Here is a 16,629-nt window from a genome sequence, read left to right as displayed (position 1 = left end):
TTAATACAGTAGATTTGTTGGCAAAGAATGAAGTGTTTTGAACTGTCCTGATCAATGGTAATCCCATGGAGGTCAAAGTAGACACCGGTTCAAACTGTAACAAAATGTCAGCAGTAACATTTGCTAAAGTGAGAGCTGGTGAGCAACTTAATCTGGCCAATTATGCAAAGCTTGCTAGTTATGGAGGTGAAACGATTCAAACCGAAGAGTCAGTAGTGCTTTCATGCTATTGAGCAGGGAACAGTTACCGCTTGCAAATTTTATGAAGTCAAAAGACCTGTGCAGTCATTATTTGGTCTCAGAGACAGTTTGAGAATGAAACTGCTTTCTTTTACTAAAGAAGTCCATCATGTAATCACATGTTCCAGCTTTACTGATGCTATTTTCTCAGAGTATGCTGATGTTTTTGATGACAAGATAGGCAAACTTCCAGTTGTGTACTAAATGAAAGTAGACTCAGAGGACAGTGGAGTGGTCAGACCAGCAAGGAGAGTTCCAATAGCTATGCAGGGTAAAGTCAAGGTCCATTTAGACAAAATGGTGCAGCAAGGTGTTATTTGTCCAGTCACAGAACCAAATGAGAGGCCGTCTTCCATGGTAGCTGCTCATAAGAACAATTCAGATGAAAGCAGAATATGCATTGACCCAAAATACTTGAACAAGGCATTACAAAATACTCATCATCCTATACATATAGTTGAAGAAATTGTCACCCTCATGTCAAATGCCACTGTTTTTTTTTTGTCTTAGATGCAAAGAGTTCAATTTGGCAAGTAATGCTTGATCGCAAATCTTCACTGCTGACTACATTCAGTACCCTATTTGGTAGATACAGATCCCTTAGGATGCCTTTTGGAATAAATTCTTCCAGTGAAGTCTTTCAGTGTGCAATGGAGCAACTTTTTTCAGGCTACCCATTTGCAATAATAGTTGCTGATTTACTGGTTGGATGCAATGGTGAAGCAGAGTATGACAGAAACCTCAGAAAGGTTCTGGACAGATTGCATCAAGTGAACTTAAAGCTCAATCCTCTGAAGTGCAAGTTCAGACTTCAAGAAGTTGCTTATGTAGTTCATTTATATACCAGTGCAGGCTTATGACCAGATCCTTCCAATCAAGCACCCATTCTTGAGATGCCAGCTCCAGACAGTGTCCAAGCCCTACAGCATTTTCTTGGTATGGTTAAGTATTTGGGCAAATATATCCCTACTTTTAGTGAGTTATCAGTGCCTTTGAGAAAGATGGCATGCAAAAATTTTGCATGGTCATGGTTGGAACAACACCAGAGATCATTTGATAACCTCAAAAAGCAAATTGCTAACCTGCCTACATTAAGATACTATGATGCTTCAAAGTTTGATCTGGGTGCAGTTGTTATTCTTCAAGAGGGCAAACCTGTTGCCTACGCATTTAGAGCTCTTACCCAAACTGTTAGAAAAATATGTATTAATGTATATGTTTAGTGATTTTTAAGAAATAAGAAAGATATAATGCATTTTATTCTATTAATGTTATGACAAGAAAAATGAATTCATATGAAACTGCAAGAAGCTTTTGGAAACTGCAGTGTGCCTTTTGCAAGTTGGCATCTGACCCCAGCAGCTGCTAGCTCAGCAAGAATTAATGTTTATGCTTCTCACAAGTGATTATCTGCTGGGTCAGGAAATTTAAATGTATGAAATAATGAGAAACTTCTGCTCTTTTCCACTTGAGCAATCGACCTTGTATATGTTGCTAGTTAACGCACCGGCTGCAAGGAGGAAGTGATAACATGTAACAAGAGAAATGTATTGAGAACTGTATCTACTATTATGTTCGAATTAATTTAGAGCCTTGAGTGGAAACATTTGTAAAAGGGTATTGTAACTAACCAGGTGGCTAGCAAGGCCACGTTGTTTACCAGAAAAAGTTTTTAAGCAAAATGTAGTTTCAGCATTTTAGATGAATAGAATATTGTAAGCTAAAGTGATGTAAAACCCCTTGTGACTGACTACGTCAGCCTGGTGGGTTAATACTAGTAAGAAATACTATAAAAGTTGTGTTCTTCCTGTTTCATTCAGACAAAATTCTGTACTTGTATGTTTTTTGCCTCCTGGTGTACACTAGTAAAGAACCTGAACCTGAACCTCCTATGTATTGATCTTTTTATTACAGTATTTTTTCATTTAACAGATTGGTCCTTTGTGTACCGGAATCCCTCAGAAGCTGTGGATCAGAGCATAGCGGTGGTCGTAGACTGCATGCAGGAGAAGATACTGAAATGGTTCTTCTTGAGTGAAAAGTCCTCTGACTGAATTGTCGTTTAAAGAGGCTGGCCACTTTCCGATCTGTGGCTGAAGGGCGGATCTCCACTTCGAACCACGACTGCTCAATACTGGAGGCTCAGGTAGGGAGACTTTTTGCCTTTTTTCTGTTTTAGATCAGGGACTAGGTTACAGTAAATATTGTTTTTTTTTTGCCAGATTTGTCACAGATCAGGGACAAGAAAAAATACTGTTTATTTGGTCATAGATCAGGGTAACAGAATAAGGCAGGCAGTTATTCTAGATAAACTGTGAAAGGAACTGAAGTTGTGGTACCACGTGGTAAAAGGGTTATGTAACATTTATTAACATGGGAAATCAGTGCACTAAAACATCGTGAGACCCGCCCCTAACCGAAGACGAAAAATATATGCAACTACCATGTGCAGATAATGTTAGATATTATGCAAAATGGGTTAACAAATATGAATTTGATGGGAAATTAGACAAATCTTCACTTGTTAGACTTCTTAAACAGCTTAAAAGTGATACAAAAGGTCAGGCAAGAGAAACAACGGCAATTAGGCATTCCTCAGGCACACAGGTGGATTGAGGAAGCAAACCGTAGGGAACAAAAGAGTAATAATTCAAAGGCATTGTTTTTAGACAAAGAAGATAATAATATAGTAGTAGCAACAGCTCCTCCCCCCCCACTCCCTTTTTCAGGATATGAAGCGGGTGGACAAGCTGGTCCACCTCTGTAGTATCCTGATGTCTCAGTGAAACCAAAATCGTTTGTTAGAGATCCCATTGAAACTAGGTCCCGAACACGTAAAACACAGGGGGGCATAGAATCGTATCAAATGGAGATAAATTTACAAGCTGAGAGTGAGGAAGAAATATGTCCACTTATAGAGGTACCAAATCCTCAGGCAGGACAGGTTGGACAGGATCCAACCCTCTTGGTATATAGGCCGTGGACACCAGAGGATATCCGGAAGGCTACTGAGGGAATTCCCCATCCAAAAGTTACTTTTACAAAATTCCTAGAAGATTTACAAGGCATGAGGTTAAGTTACCACTTAAATGGGGAAGAAGTAGAAAAAGTAGTTAGACAAATTGTAGGTCCAGATTGGCACATGATTAGTGGCACCTGGAATCCTCGTAATGCAAAATTTAAGCCACTCCCACATAGTGACGCAGAACTAGACAATAGAGTAAAAGGCCTTACAGATCAAATCTCTGAGAAGTGGAAACCTAGAGCAGACTGGACTTGTATTAATCAATGCATACAGCAAGAAAATGAAACTGTACATGGGTACTATGCCAGATTATTAGAGTGCTTTAGCAATCATAGTGGCATGACAGTTCCTGAAAATCAAATGAATAATTCCCCGTATGAACAACAATTGAAAAATGCATTTTTAAAAGGTTGCATTGCACCTATTAGTAGCTTCATTCTGAAGCATATGATAGATCATCGAATAAGTAGGTTACAAGCCTTACTTGAATATGCTAGACATGCTGAAAAACATTTTAATAGCAAAAAGAAAAAGAAAGCGCAAGTTTTCACTGCTGAAGATGGAGCTGAAGTTTATGTATTACAGTCTGGTAAAAGAGTAAGAAAAATGCACAGGGAAATAAACAGTCTGACAAATGGTCAGAGGACTTTGAAGAAAGGAAAAAGAGAGGTGAATGCTTTAAGTGCAGGAAGAAGGGACATCTAGCTAGGGATTGTAAACAAAATAAGAAGGTAACCACAGAGGATAAGGGAGATGAGGACTGACTATATGATGGTGAAGATATACCATACGAGAGTCAGAAATAATCGGGAAAAGACAATAAAGAAAGAACAAATGTAAATGTGATAGAAGGAGTAGAGGAAGTGCAAGTAGACATGGAAGATGAAGAAAATGAGATTTTAGATTTAGCATTATTGAGCCTAGAGCTCTACTTTGCAGACACAAAACCAGAAGTTACACTTCTGGTGGAGGGGAAGGAAGTTAAATTCCTGTGTGATTCAGGAGCGTCATGGACTCTGATACACCCCTCCAAGTTACCGGAACATTCAGAATCACCTGATTATATATTAGTGAAAGCTGCAAATGGACAGCTATACCGGGAACCACTTTCCCATGATATAGCAATAACTGACCCTGTTTCAGGGATGACTCAAAGGAGTAAAATTGTTGTTTCTGCAAAATGTCCAGTAAACCTATTAGGTAGGGACCTTATGCAGATATTTGGCATAGCAGTAGTTCTGACTATGCAGGGTATGGAGGCACAGCGACAAGTGGATACTTTTGTGGTGCGACTGGAGGGTGAAACCTTTAACTGGTACAGCCAGGACTTGGTTACGACTGGTCCAGGGGCAGTGACCAAGGAACTGATGAACGTAGCCATCAGTAAATCCCCCTCCCTTGACACTGACAGACAGCATTTGTTGCATTGCACTCTGTATTACTGTAGCACACCAGGACATGATAAGGAATATGAGCAAGAATTGTTCAGAAATCGTGCAAACAGATTAATGTTACATAATCTGTACTGGTAAATCCAAACGGACTGCAGTCCCAGGAAGGTAGATCTCCAAACAGTTAATAGCAACTTTTATTGTCACAAGACACGCACAAAACACTTCCACATTAACGCTCTTCCAAAATAAATCGCGTTTTTGTCATATCCACTGGACTTCATCAGATGCTAGTACGAATTTAGCACACATATTTATATACAGATATATAATCTGTACTGGGATACTGAGGGAAACAGTGTTGTTAGCTGTTCATTACCTCAAGAATTCCTTGCACTATACAAATCTAATCGATTACCATATGTCAGTTTAACTAAGAACAAAAATGTAAAATGGGCAGACCTAGGAGAAAAGGTAACGAGATGGGAGAAACAAACTGATTTAGAATTATCAGAGCAGGGAATACAGAAACAAAAACTGAATTGGCTAACACAGGCACACCCAGCTGTACACTTGCAGTCTAGCGAGGACAGCTGATTAGCATTCTTATTAGAAGAAGAGGAGAAAGCCTTATGGAACATACCAAAGATTCTTTGGTCAACAGGCAAGTCAGATGTAGGACTTATTCAAACAGCAGGACCAGTTACTATTACACCAAAGTCAGCATTCAAACCGCAGAAGAGACAATATCCTTTGAGAAAGGATGCAGAGATAGGAATCAAACCTATAATAGCAGCATTACTTAAAGAAGGAGTACTGGTAGAATCTCCTAATTCACCATGTAATACACCTCTATTTCCTGTTAAAAAAGCAAACGGGGAATGGCGTATGGTTCAGGTCTTACAAGCTGTAAATAATGCAGTAATACCTAGAGCACCTACGGTGCCAGATCCACACACTTTGTTAAATGATTTGAAACCTCATCAAAAATATTTCTCTGTGGTAGATGTCAGCAATGCCTTCTTTTCAATACCTATACATCCTGATAGCCAATATTGGTTTGCATTTACATTTCAGGGGAAAAGGTATACCTATACTCGACTACCACAGAGATATTGTGAGCGTCCAACAATATTCGCACAAGAAATGGCTAGTAATTTGGCGGGATTCACCAAAGTCAAATTCTACTTTATGTAGACGACATCTTGCTAGCAGCCCCCACCCAGCAGCAATGCAGGGAGGATACCATAGCACTATTACAATTCTTAGCAACACAGGGACACAAAGTAAACAAAATCAAACTAAAGCTTTGGAGAAAACAAGTTAGATACCTAGGATATGTACTATCCAAAGAAGGTAGAATACTAGATGAGGATAGAAAAACAGTGATTTTACAAGCACCCAAACCAGCGACCAAGAAGGAAATGATGTCCTTCCTGGGAACAACTAACTTCTGCCGGAGTTGGATACCAAACTATGCTTTGGAATCTGCTCCACTGACCGACCTCATATACAAAAGGCCGATGACAGCACAGGATTTATTACAATGGACATCTGAAGCAGAAATGGCTTTCTGCAGGTTGAAGCAATTAATAGCTTCTTCATTAGTTCTAGGATTACCAAACTATCATAAACGTTTCTTTCAAACTGTAGACTGTAAGCAGGGATATATGACATCAGTGTTGACACAACAACATGGAGATAAGCAATGCCCCATAGCTTACTATTAATCACAGTTAGACCAAGTGGCGCGATCCTTGCCCCACTGTGTACAAGCAGTAGTCGCAGCTGCAATGGCAGTACAGGCTTCAGCCTCAGTGGTGTTATTCCACCCTCTAACATTGAGAGTGCCTCATGCAGTCGCAATAATTTTACTGCAAGAAAAAGTAGCGTATCTCTCTCCTGCTAGACACCTTTCCTGTATGACTATACTGTTGAGCCAACCTCATATGACAATTGAACGATGCACGACATTAAATCCATCAACTTTGCTCCCAACTCCTGTGGATTGCACACCACACAGTTGCCTACAGGAAATTGAGCAGAAAACCTTACCCAGACAAGATCTCACGGATATTCCCTTGGATAAGGCCGAGGTGACATATTACATGGACGGCTCATGCAGAAGGGGCCCTACAGGGAAAAATCTAGTGGGTTATGCAATAGTTACAGACACTGATACCTTAGAAGCCCAATCCTTACCACATAACTTGTCTGCACAAGCAGCAGAATTGATTGCCTTAACACGAGCTTGTACCTTAGCAAAAGACAAATGTGTAAACATATATACTGACAGTCAGTATACTTTTTCTACTGTACATGTTTTTGCACAGCAGTGGAAAAATAGAGGGATGATAACATCTAGTGGTAAACCAATTAATTATGCGCAATTTATTTTAGAATTGTTAGAATCTATTCAGTTACCTACTAAAGTAGCTATTTGTAAATGCGTAGCTCATACGAAACAGCAGGGCAGAATTTCAAAAGGTAATGCGAGAGCTGATGCAGCTGTGAAGCAAGCAGCTTCAGACTCAGAAACTTTACTTTTAGACGAGGAATTACAACCCTCTGAAATTTTAGACCTAGAAATGTTAAAAAGAATGTAGATGCTTACTACAAAAGCAGAGAAACAAAAATGGGAAAAACCAGGAGCAATCCTTGAAAACGGGCTGTACATCTCCAAAGAGAAAAAAAAACATTTTGCCATTTAATTTGTTTAGATATGCAGCTTTGTTGAGCCATGGGCAGTGCCATGTCTCAACAGGGGGGAATGGTACAGTTAGTAAACCGAATATTCCAAACATATGGATTCACAAATTACACAAAAAAATTTTGTGCGGCATGTCATATTTGTAACAAACATCATGCACAAGGGGCATTTAAACCTAAACAAGGAAGTTTTCCTACACCGCCATATCCGTTCCATACTATTTGTATGGATTTTATAGAACTGAACAAATGCGATAACAAAAAGTACTGCCTTGTCATTGTAGATATGTTTTCTAGATGGGTGGAAGCTTTTCCAACCAAGAATCCGGATGCAACAACAGTGGCAAAAGCCCTCATAAAGGAGATTATTCCTAGATTTGGCATACCGGAAAGAATTTATAGTGACAATGGTACACATTTTGTGAATCAAACCATACAACAGTTGGGACGATTCTTTGGGTTTTCCCTGAAGAACCATTGTGCTTATCACCCTCAGTCTGCGGGACTGGTGGAGAGGCACAATGGAGTCCTTAAGAACAAACTTAGAAAGTTAGTCAGTGAAACACAGAAGAACTGGGTGCACTGTCTGCCTCTGGCGCTGCTAAGTATGCAAACAGTTCCAAATGCAAAGGGTTTAACTCCTTTTGAAATGGTATTTGGGAGGGCATATTATGTACCTCAGTGGAACGCTCTCATGCCTGCAGACCAGGAGGCTGATAGTTCAGTAGCTAGTTATATGAGGAAACTGTTAACAAATAAATCTCTTTTGCAGTTTAACTCTTTTTCAGATAAAGAACAGACCAGACCAGACCACTGGAAGCAATTCTAGCCCCGGGGTCCTGGATCTGGGTGAAGGTAACAAAGTGCAAGAATTGGGCAAGCCCGAAGTGGGAAGGACCGTACCAGGTACTGCTGGCCATGCCTACTGCAGTCAAAATAGCCGAAAGGTCATCTTGGATCCATTTGACACACTGTAAACCGGTAAAGAACTTTCAACTTGATAAAAACATTGTAACTGTTATGCAACAAGAACAAAATGGCCAAAGACAGAAATTCAGACCAACCTCAAAAATGTTGCATAATCATATTATTGAGCGTACACTTGTTGACTGTACTTTTGACAATTTTCTTTTTGTTGTGGTTTTTCATTTCTCAACCACTCAAGTAAAACTGGATAAACGTGATGAGACATCCATAGACTGGCATCCAAACTTTAACACATACCTAGCAATTAAATGTGTATATGCTGAGACTATGAACATTTCAAACTGCTGGGTTTGTACAGGTATACCAACACCATATGGAGGACTACTAATGTCCGCTGTTCCTTTAGGGATCAATGAGACTTGGGAAAATTTACATTTTTACGCAGGAACTGTGAGATCACAGGATAAAATAGCATTGTATTTACCTGTTACACAAAAAGGGATTGTGTGTTTTTTCAAGAATGATACTCTCCAGGTGGGCTGGAGTAACTGTAACATAACAATATCTTATAAATGTTATATTAAGACTAAAAGTGGGGGTACTGTTTGCAATACTAACTATGATTCATATTTGAACTCAATGAAAACGACATTGAATGAAGTACAAAGAAATCCTGTTTTGATTAAACAATTGTCAATCATAGATAAGAAAATGTTTCATGCAGGGTTGGTGCGTATTAGCACTAAAGTTGAAAACAGTTATTTTTTGTGTGGGAAAAAGGCATACAAATGGCTACCTGAGAATTGGTCCGGCAATTGTTTTTTGGGCTACCTGGTTCCGACCATACGACACACTGCGGAATTACCTCTGGGTAAAATATGGAACGTGAGAGATGTTTCCAAGAAAACCAAAGATCCAATTGTGAAACCTGTGAATCCAGTAGGGCGAGTTGAAGCAGGTTGGAAAGACCATAATTCTGTGAAGGACAAAGACAAATTGACTCATATGGACTTGAGTGACAGTGTTATATCTTGGGCAGGTATACTCCCAGTGTATGGTGCAGTCAAATTGATTTGGGAGCTGAGAAAACTGTCGAAACTTCTCGAAGTAATAAGTAATGCAACTTTTTCTGCTCTTGAATTAGTGACTGATGAACTGAATGCCATGAGAACTGTTGTGTTGCAAAATCGGATGGCTCTTGACTTCACCCTAGCGGCGAGAGGTGGTACATGCACGCTTATCAAAGAAGAATGCTGTGCATATATTCCAGATAATAGACATGAAATTGATAACCATCTGGAGGTGATTCAGCAAGTGTCGGCCATGACCAAACCAGGCCCAAACCCTCTGACAGATTTTCTCCAGAATCTGTTTGGGGGGGTGGGGTTCCAACCTAATGAATATTCTGATTGCCATTTGTGTGGGTTTACTCCTATTAGGAGCATGTGTTTGTTGTGGAATCCCCTGCATGAAAAGATTAATTAAAGATTTTATAGATATGTCTGTCTCTGAAACCTTGTATCAAGACATTGAACTTGAGGAATTGGTTCCAAGTGAAATTCTCCTTGAAGTCTAAACTGAATGACACTCTTAACTGCAAGTCCCAAGTGGAAGAGGTTAGGAGAAGAAATAAAAATCATTTAAACTTCTGAGAATAGAATAAAAAGTATTAACAGGGGAGGAAATGTTAGAAAAATATGTATTAATGTATATGTTTAGTGCTTATTAAGAAATAAGAAAGATAGAATGCATTTTATTCTATTAATGTTATGACAAGAAAAATGAATTCATATGAAACTGCAAGAAGCTTTTGGAAACTGCAGTGTGCCTTTTGTAAGTTGGCCTCGGACCCCAGTAGCAGCTAGCTCAGCAAGAATTAATGTTTATGCTTCTCACAAGTGATTATCTGCTGGGTCAGGAAATTAAATGTGTGAAATAATGAGAATCTTCTGCTCTTTTCCGCTTGAGCAATTGACCTTGTATATGTTGCTAGATAACGCACCGGCTGCAAGGAGGAAGTGATAACATGTAACAAGAGAAATGTATTGAGAACTGTATCTACTATTATGTTCGAATTAATTTAGAACCTTGAGTGGAAACTTTTGTAAAAGGGTATTGTAACTAACCAGGTGGCTAGCAAGGCCACGTTATTTACCAGAAAAAGTTTTTAAGCAAAATGTAGTATCAGCATTTTAGATGAATAGAATATTGTAAGCAAGAATATTGTAAGCTAAAGTGATGTAAAACCCCTTGTGACTGACTACATCAGCCTGGTGGGTTAATACTAGTAAGAAATACTATAAATGTTTTGTTCTTCCTGTTTCATTCAGACAAAATTCTGTACTTGTACGTTTTTTGCCTCCTGGTGTACACTAGTAAAGAACCTGAACCTCCTGTGTATTGATATTTTTATTACAGTATTTTTTCATTTAACACAAACTGAAATACATCATGCTCAATTTGAGAAGGAACTTTTGGCAATTGTGTTCTCATATTCGAAGTTCCATGATTACATTTATGGCTGAGCTATCCAGACAGAAACGGACCATTAACCTCTATTTTAAACAAGCCATTGCATCCAGCTCCAGCAAACCTGCAAAGAATTATGCTCAAATTGTAAAACTATAATTTTAAAACAGTCTATACAATGGGAAAACTTCTTTATCTGGCTGTTACCTTATCCAAATTGCCTAGACATACAACAGAATTGCTCAAATGCAGAGAATTTTGAATTTGATGTCATGGAAGTGTGTAATTTTTCAACCATGAGACTTGATGAGCTGAGAGATTATACAAAGGCTGATCCAATTTTTCAAAAGCACAACCACTTCATCAATGTAGGATGGCCATCAAAGCAATCCTGTGCAGTGCTGGAAGTGCAACCTTACTTTCCATGCAGAGATGAGATGCTGATGGAAAATGGTATCATTTTCAAAGGTCCAAAAGTTATTGTTCCTACTTACCTTCAAGGTGAATACATTCAAATTATGGATCATGGCCACCCAGGGTCCAATTCCACCAAAAGAAGGGCCAGAAGATGAGTATTTTGTCTTTCTCTATTGAAAGACATTGATAAAGTGCTTTCTTCTTCTTCACTGTGCAACAGTACTAAGCTGCATTTGCAGAAAGAGCCACTTCAGCTAAGCCAAATTCCTGAACCACCTTGGTCAACAGTAGCAACTGACATATTTCAGTGGAACAATCAGCATTATTTAGTGTTGGTAGACTCTTATTCAAACTGGTTTGAGATCGATTTGCTACCTAACCTAATGTCCAGTGCTGTTATTACTAAGATGAAACATAGTTTCTCAGTCAATGGTAGTCCACACAAAGTTATTTCTGACAACAGTTCTCAGTTTACCAGTCAATCGTTTCAGAGATTTGCAAAAGAGTGGGACTTTATTCATGTTACTAGTAGTTCTGAATACCCACAGTCAAATGGCCTTGTTGAGCATGCAGTACAGAGTGTAAAGCAATTACTAGAGAGGTCAAAGTGTGACAATACCAATATCTTCTTGAATTTACTTAATCTCAGAAATATACCCCATGACAGCCTACTTGGCGCGTCTGCTCAGATACTTCTATCTAGGGAAACCAGAACAGCCTTGCCTATCAGTTCTAGTTTGTTGGTGCCTATTGCTAAAAACAACATAGCAATCAAAGCCCAAATTTTTAAGAAGCGTTCTTCTCAGAAGTCCACCTATTATAAAATGAGCTGATTTCTTCATCTGTTAAAAGAAAGAGAGACAGTAGTGGAATCTGAGGGTATAGCATACAGGAGAAACCGCAGGCATATTCTTCCTGTATCAAAAGAGATACAGCAGCATTGTACCTGTGATACAGTTTATAGATTTCAGAGCAACCCTGACAATGTTCATACTGAAGAGCATGTCTCAGTATCCAGTCCCATTCCTGATGATATCCCAGTTAACCCGAAAGTCGAACATTTCTTGAAGACAATCCCCATTGCTAGATACAATTCTGACATTTATATCATACAATTAGGTTGTATTTCCAGACCTAGTGTAAAATACACAGCAACGTGGACATGATTGTTTTATATGTATCTGATTTGCATGATTGCATGTCACATAATTAGTTCTGTATAATTGCATGTCAAAAGATCATTTCTGTAAATTGCATGTAATTGAATACTGTCATTTCATACAAAGACTATTTCTCAAAGAGGGAGGATGTAGATCAGAGCGTGCCCATGTACCTTTAAGAAGCATTTCCAGATGTAAGCATGTGCATATAAATAGTGAGCATATGCAGGCAGCAGTGCCATTTTGAAAGAACAGACAGAATGTTAACATGGATGAGTGTGATAGTCAGTCTGTTTATAAGTTTATTTAAGTTTAAGTTATAAAGCCTTATTGCTGATGTGTTTATGTGTAATAAAGCTGCTTGAACTGAACCTATGGATGTTTGTCTGTTTTATCTGACTAGATGAGTGATACTACCTATCTAATGGTACACACTAGAGATCACAGTACTTAATGTATGTGCCACACGTCAAGTGTGCTATTAGCATCTTTTTAGTTAATGTTATGGAAGATGACATCAACAGACCTTGTTCTGGTCAAGAGTTTGAAGGCACACATCACTGGTGACTTCCAAAATACTGCAAAACCACACTTCTTTCTAAGTCAGTGTGGTGATCATATTTATTTTGGAGGGAGATGCTACACACCAAAAGGGTTGGAATGAGATTAGAATCCCTACTTATCTTGTCTTACACACTACAGATTACAGATTTATAGCACACACCAAAATTTAAGTCTGACATTACAATGGCAGTTGGTACTGTTAAGGTACATGACATCAGCAGGCCCTGTGGAAGAGAAGGGTTTGGATGGTGGCAGCACCTGCAAGGGCCAAAATGTGCAGAACCATTAGAATTTGGAAATCAATGTGAGATTCCCATTTGTTCTGTAGGGAGATGCACACACACACACACACACACACACACACACACACACACACACACACACACACACACACACACACACACACACACACACTCACACGCACATGCACATGTACACACACACACACACAAACACACACACACACACACACACACACACATACTGAGCTGCAGTGAGATTTGAATTCCTGCCTGTCTAGTCTTACACACTACAGATCCCAGTATTTCCTGCACATACTACAACTGACATCTGCTTTATATATGACTGCTGGTGAATACTAGCAGAGTGCAGAAAGTAGCCCTGTATTGAACAGTGTGTATGGGCTGCAGAGTGGCAGTGCTTCTCAACTGTTCTTTGCATCTAGTAGCCTAGCAATCAGATAACTGTTTTTATCCTAGCTATGTGTCTACAGTAGCTATTTTGGCCATATGTGGCTGGTTGCAATTGTATGGGCAATCCTGTGCATCAAAACAATATGCCCTGTCAATGCATGTGTAGACAACATGATACATAATGCCACCTGTTCACCTGCTAGTATGTGTGTTGTGATATCTAGCAGGCACAAGGAGCTGTAGGGAAGTGCATTATCTATGGTTGAGACCTTACATTTGGTCCTTGGAGCAACATTATATATGTGCCATACTGCAGCTTTAATCACCATTATCAGGGTATGTTGGACAATACAAACATATAAACATATATCTGTAGATAACACGGAAGTAAATATACATAGAGGTATGTGTGTGTATGTGTGTGTGTGTGTGTGTGTGTGTGTGTGTGTGTGTGTGTGTGTGTGTGTATGATATATGTATATGTCTTATGCAGATGTATGGGAAGAGACAGAGATGTATAAGTCTATACAAACACACACACACACACACACATATATATATATATATATATATATATATATATATGTGTGTGTGTGTGTGTGTGTGTGTGTGTGTGTGTGTGTACTGTAGATTTATATATATACATATATATATATATATATATATATATATATATATATATATATATATATATATATATATATATATCTAGGGAGAGTGAGATACTGACAGACAGATAACTATACATATATGTATGTATCTGTAGGCACATCTATATATAATAAGTCATTTTGAGAGGGGAACAACAGAATTGCACTTTGCTTTAAATTTTTTATTTTTCATAAATAATAATAATTAATATTACAGTCTTCTATATACATTAATGTTATAACAGTCTATATACACTATAAACAATTGGCTTGAACAATTAATAATGTGAATATAAAAAAATAAAGTGAGTAGAGAAAAATTATTTGTACAATCACTTTAAATAAGTTACAATTGAAGTATTAATCTGAGTCCAATTCTAATAGATCCATAAGAGCAAGAATTTTCACCCAAGGATTGTTAGTCCATTTTTTAAGAACAGTTCTCTGTTCTTTGACTTTGATTTCAAGTAACACAGACTTTTTCAACAGTTTCAAGAATTCTTCCAAAGTTGGTTCTTGTATTGACTTCCATTTTCTTGTTATACATTTTCTCGCCACAGTCAGAATGGACCATAATAGAAATATATCTTTTTTACTCATTTCTGTATTATCATTTACATTCAAGAAAATTAGGGATCTGGTTAAAACAAATGAATCTGTGAAAATAGCTTGTAGGAATTTAATAATTTCTTCCCAAAATTTTTGAATCTTAATGCATTCATAAAACACATGAATCCAATCTGCTTTACAGTTTAGTAAACATCTCCAGCAAATAATATTTTCTGTTGTTGTAAATTTAGCTATTTTGTCTGGTGTGATAAATGTATATATTTCCAAGTATAGATTTTCCATACTTGTAAATTAAATGTATAGTTGATAGACTATAAGAGGCTGGCTTTACTTTCAGCTGATAAATTAGCTTGATGTCCTTTAGTTATGTAGTTCCAAAATTTTAAGTTAGTGTTGGTTTTATAAATCATTAAAATGTTATATATTTTTTATGTCAAGTTGGTCTAGTTAAAATTGTTATATATTACTTCAGACATAATATTTATAAATCTAGGGCTAGTCTTGTAGGAATAATTAATTATTATTCTATTTAAATCTTGGGCATGTGATAATATGCTTTAAAGTACAAACCAATTACTCTTTGAAATATTCAATGTATTTTGAATATGTTGAATGTCTAATACTTTTTGATTTTTTATACGATGTTGCCATCATCTAAAGTTTTTCATCTCCCAATTTGTTAAAGTAGTTTTATGAATTTTATTAAAGACATTTTTTTTGTAGAGCTAAAGGGTATTAATAAATCTAACCATATCTTAATGTCAGCGTTGGAATAGATAAATCTTCTAAATAATGTTATTTATGTTGTTTAACTTAGTTATTTTTGATATATTATATTCAAATATTAATCATTAATCCATGCCACAATATATCATGTTCTTTTGAGATGATATTTTTAGTTACCTTATTTTCATTTAGGAAAATAATGTTGATTCCAAACTGTCACTTAGTATTACACCTAAATATTTTATCATGGAAACTTGTTTACCTATTATGTGATTCATGTTTAATAGTCTATTTGCTTTGTTAAAAGAAAAAACAGAGATTAAATAGAATTTATCTACTTGTTTATCTGGTTCTATTAAAGACTCATCTGAAACATTTAGTGTGAGAAGTATATTGTCAGCAAATAGCATAATTTTTGAATTATGTTGTCCACATACATCAATAGCATATAATTTGGGATTATTACGGATTTTGTTTGTGTCTTTCGGCTTTTCACGGTTAGGGGTCGCCACAGTGGAACTCTGGTCCGCTAATGATTGGTAATTGATTTTTACATGCCGAGTTACCAGCCCTGATGCACAACCTTCAACAAAGGTACGCCCATTCATGCATGTCTCCACGCAGAAGCCGCTCAAGCTGTGAATCAAATCAGACAGCGTCTTACTGTGAGGTGACAATGCTACCGCAGCACCACCACCGCAGATGGGATTATTATGGATTGATATTGCAAATAATTCTATTGCCAGAGCAAATAGAATAGGAGACATTGGGCATCCCTGCTTTGTCCCTCTAGATATTCCAATAGCTTCTGAAGTAAAGGACCAAGTTTGGCATATGCAAGATTATTTTTATAAATGTTTTTATTAATGAAATAAATTTAAGTGGAAATTTGAATAATTCTAAGGTTTAAAACGAAATTCCCATCTAAGTGAGTCAAAGGCTTTTTCTATGTCTAAAGTTGCTATTAGAGCTTCCCTTTTGTCCGTGTTTAAGAAGTCTATAAGAGTTAAAATTCTCTGAATATTATCTTGGGTTTGTCTATTATAAATAAATCCAGTTTGGTCTTCATTTATGATTTGTGTTAAAGTTTTTTTGATTCTACTTACCATAATTGACATAAATATTTTG

The sequence above is a fragment of the Protopterus annectens genome, chromosome 2.part1 (genome assembly GCF_019279795.1).
Source record: "Protopterus annectens isolate FY-2018-M chromosome 2.part1, PAN1.0, whole genome shotgun sequence".
NCBI lineage: Eukaryota > Metazoa > Chordata > Ceratodontiformes > Protopteridae > Protopterus > Protopterus annectens.
Note: the sequence above shows the minus strand (reverse complement) of the source record.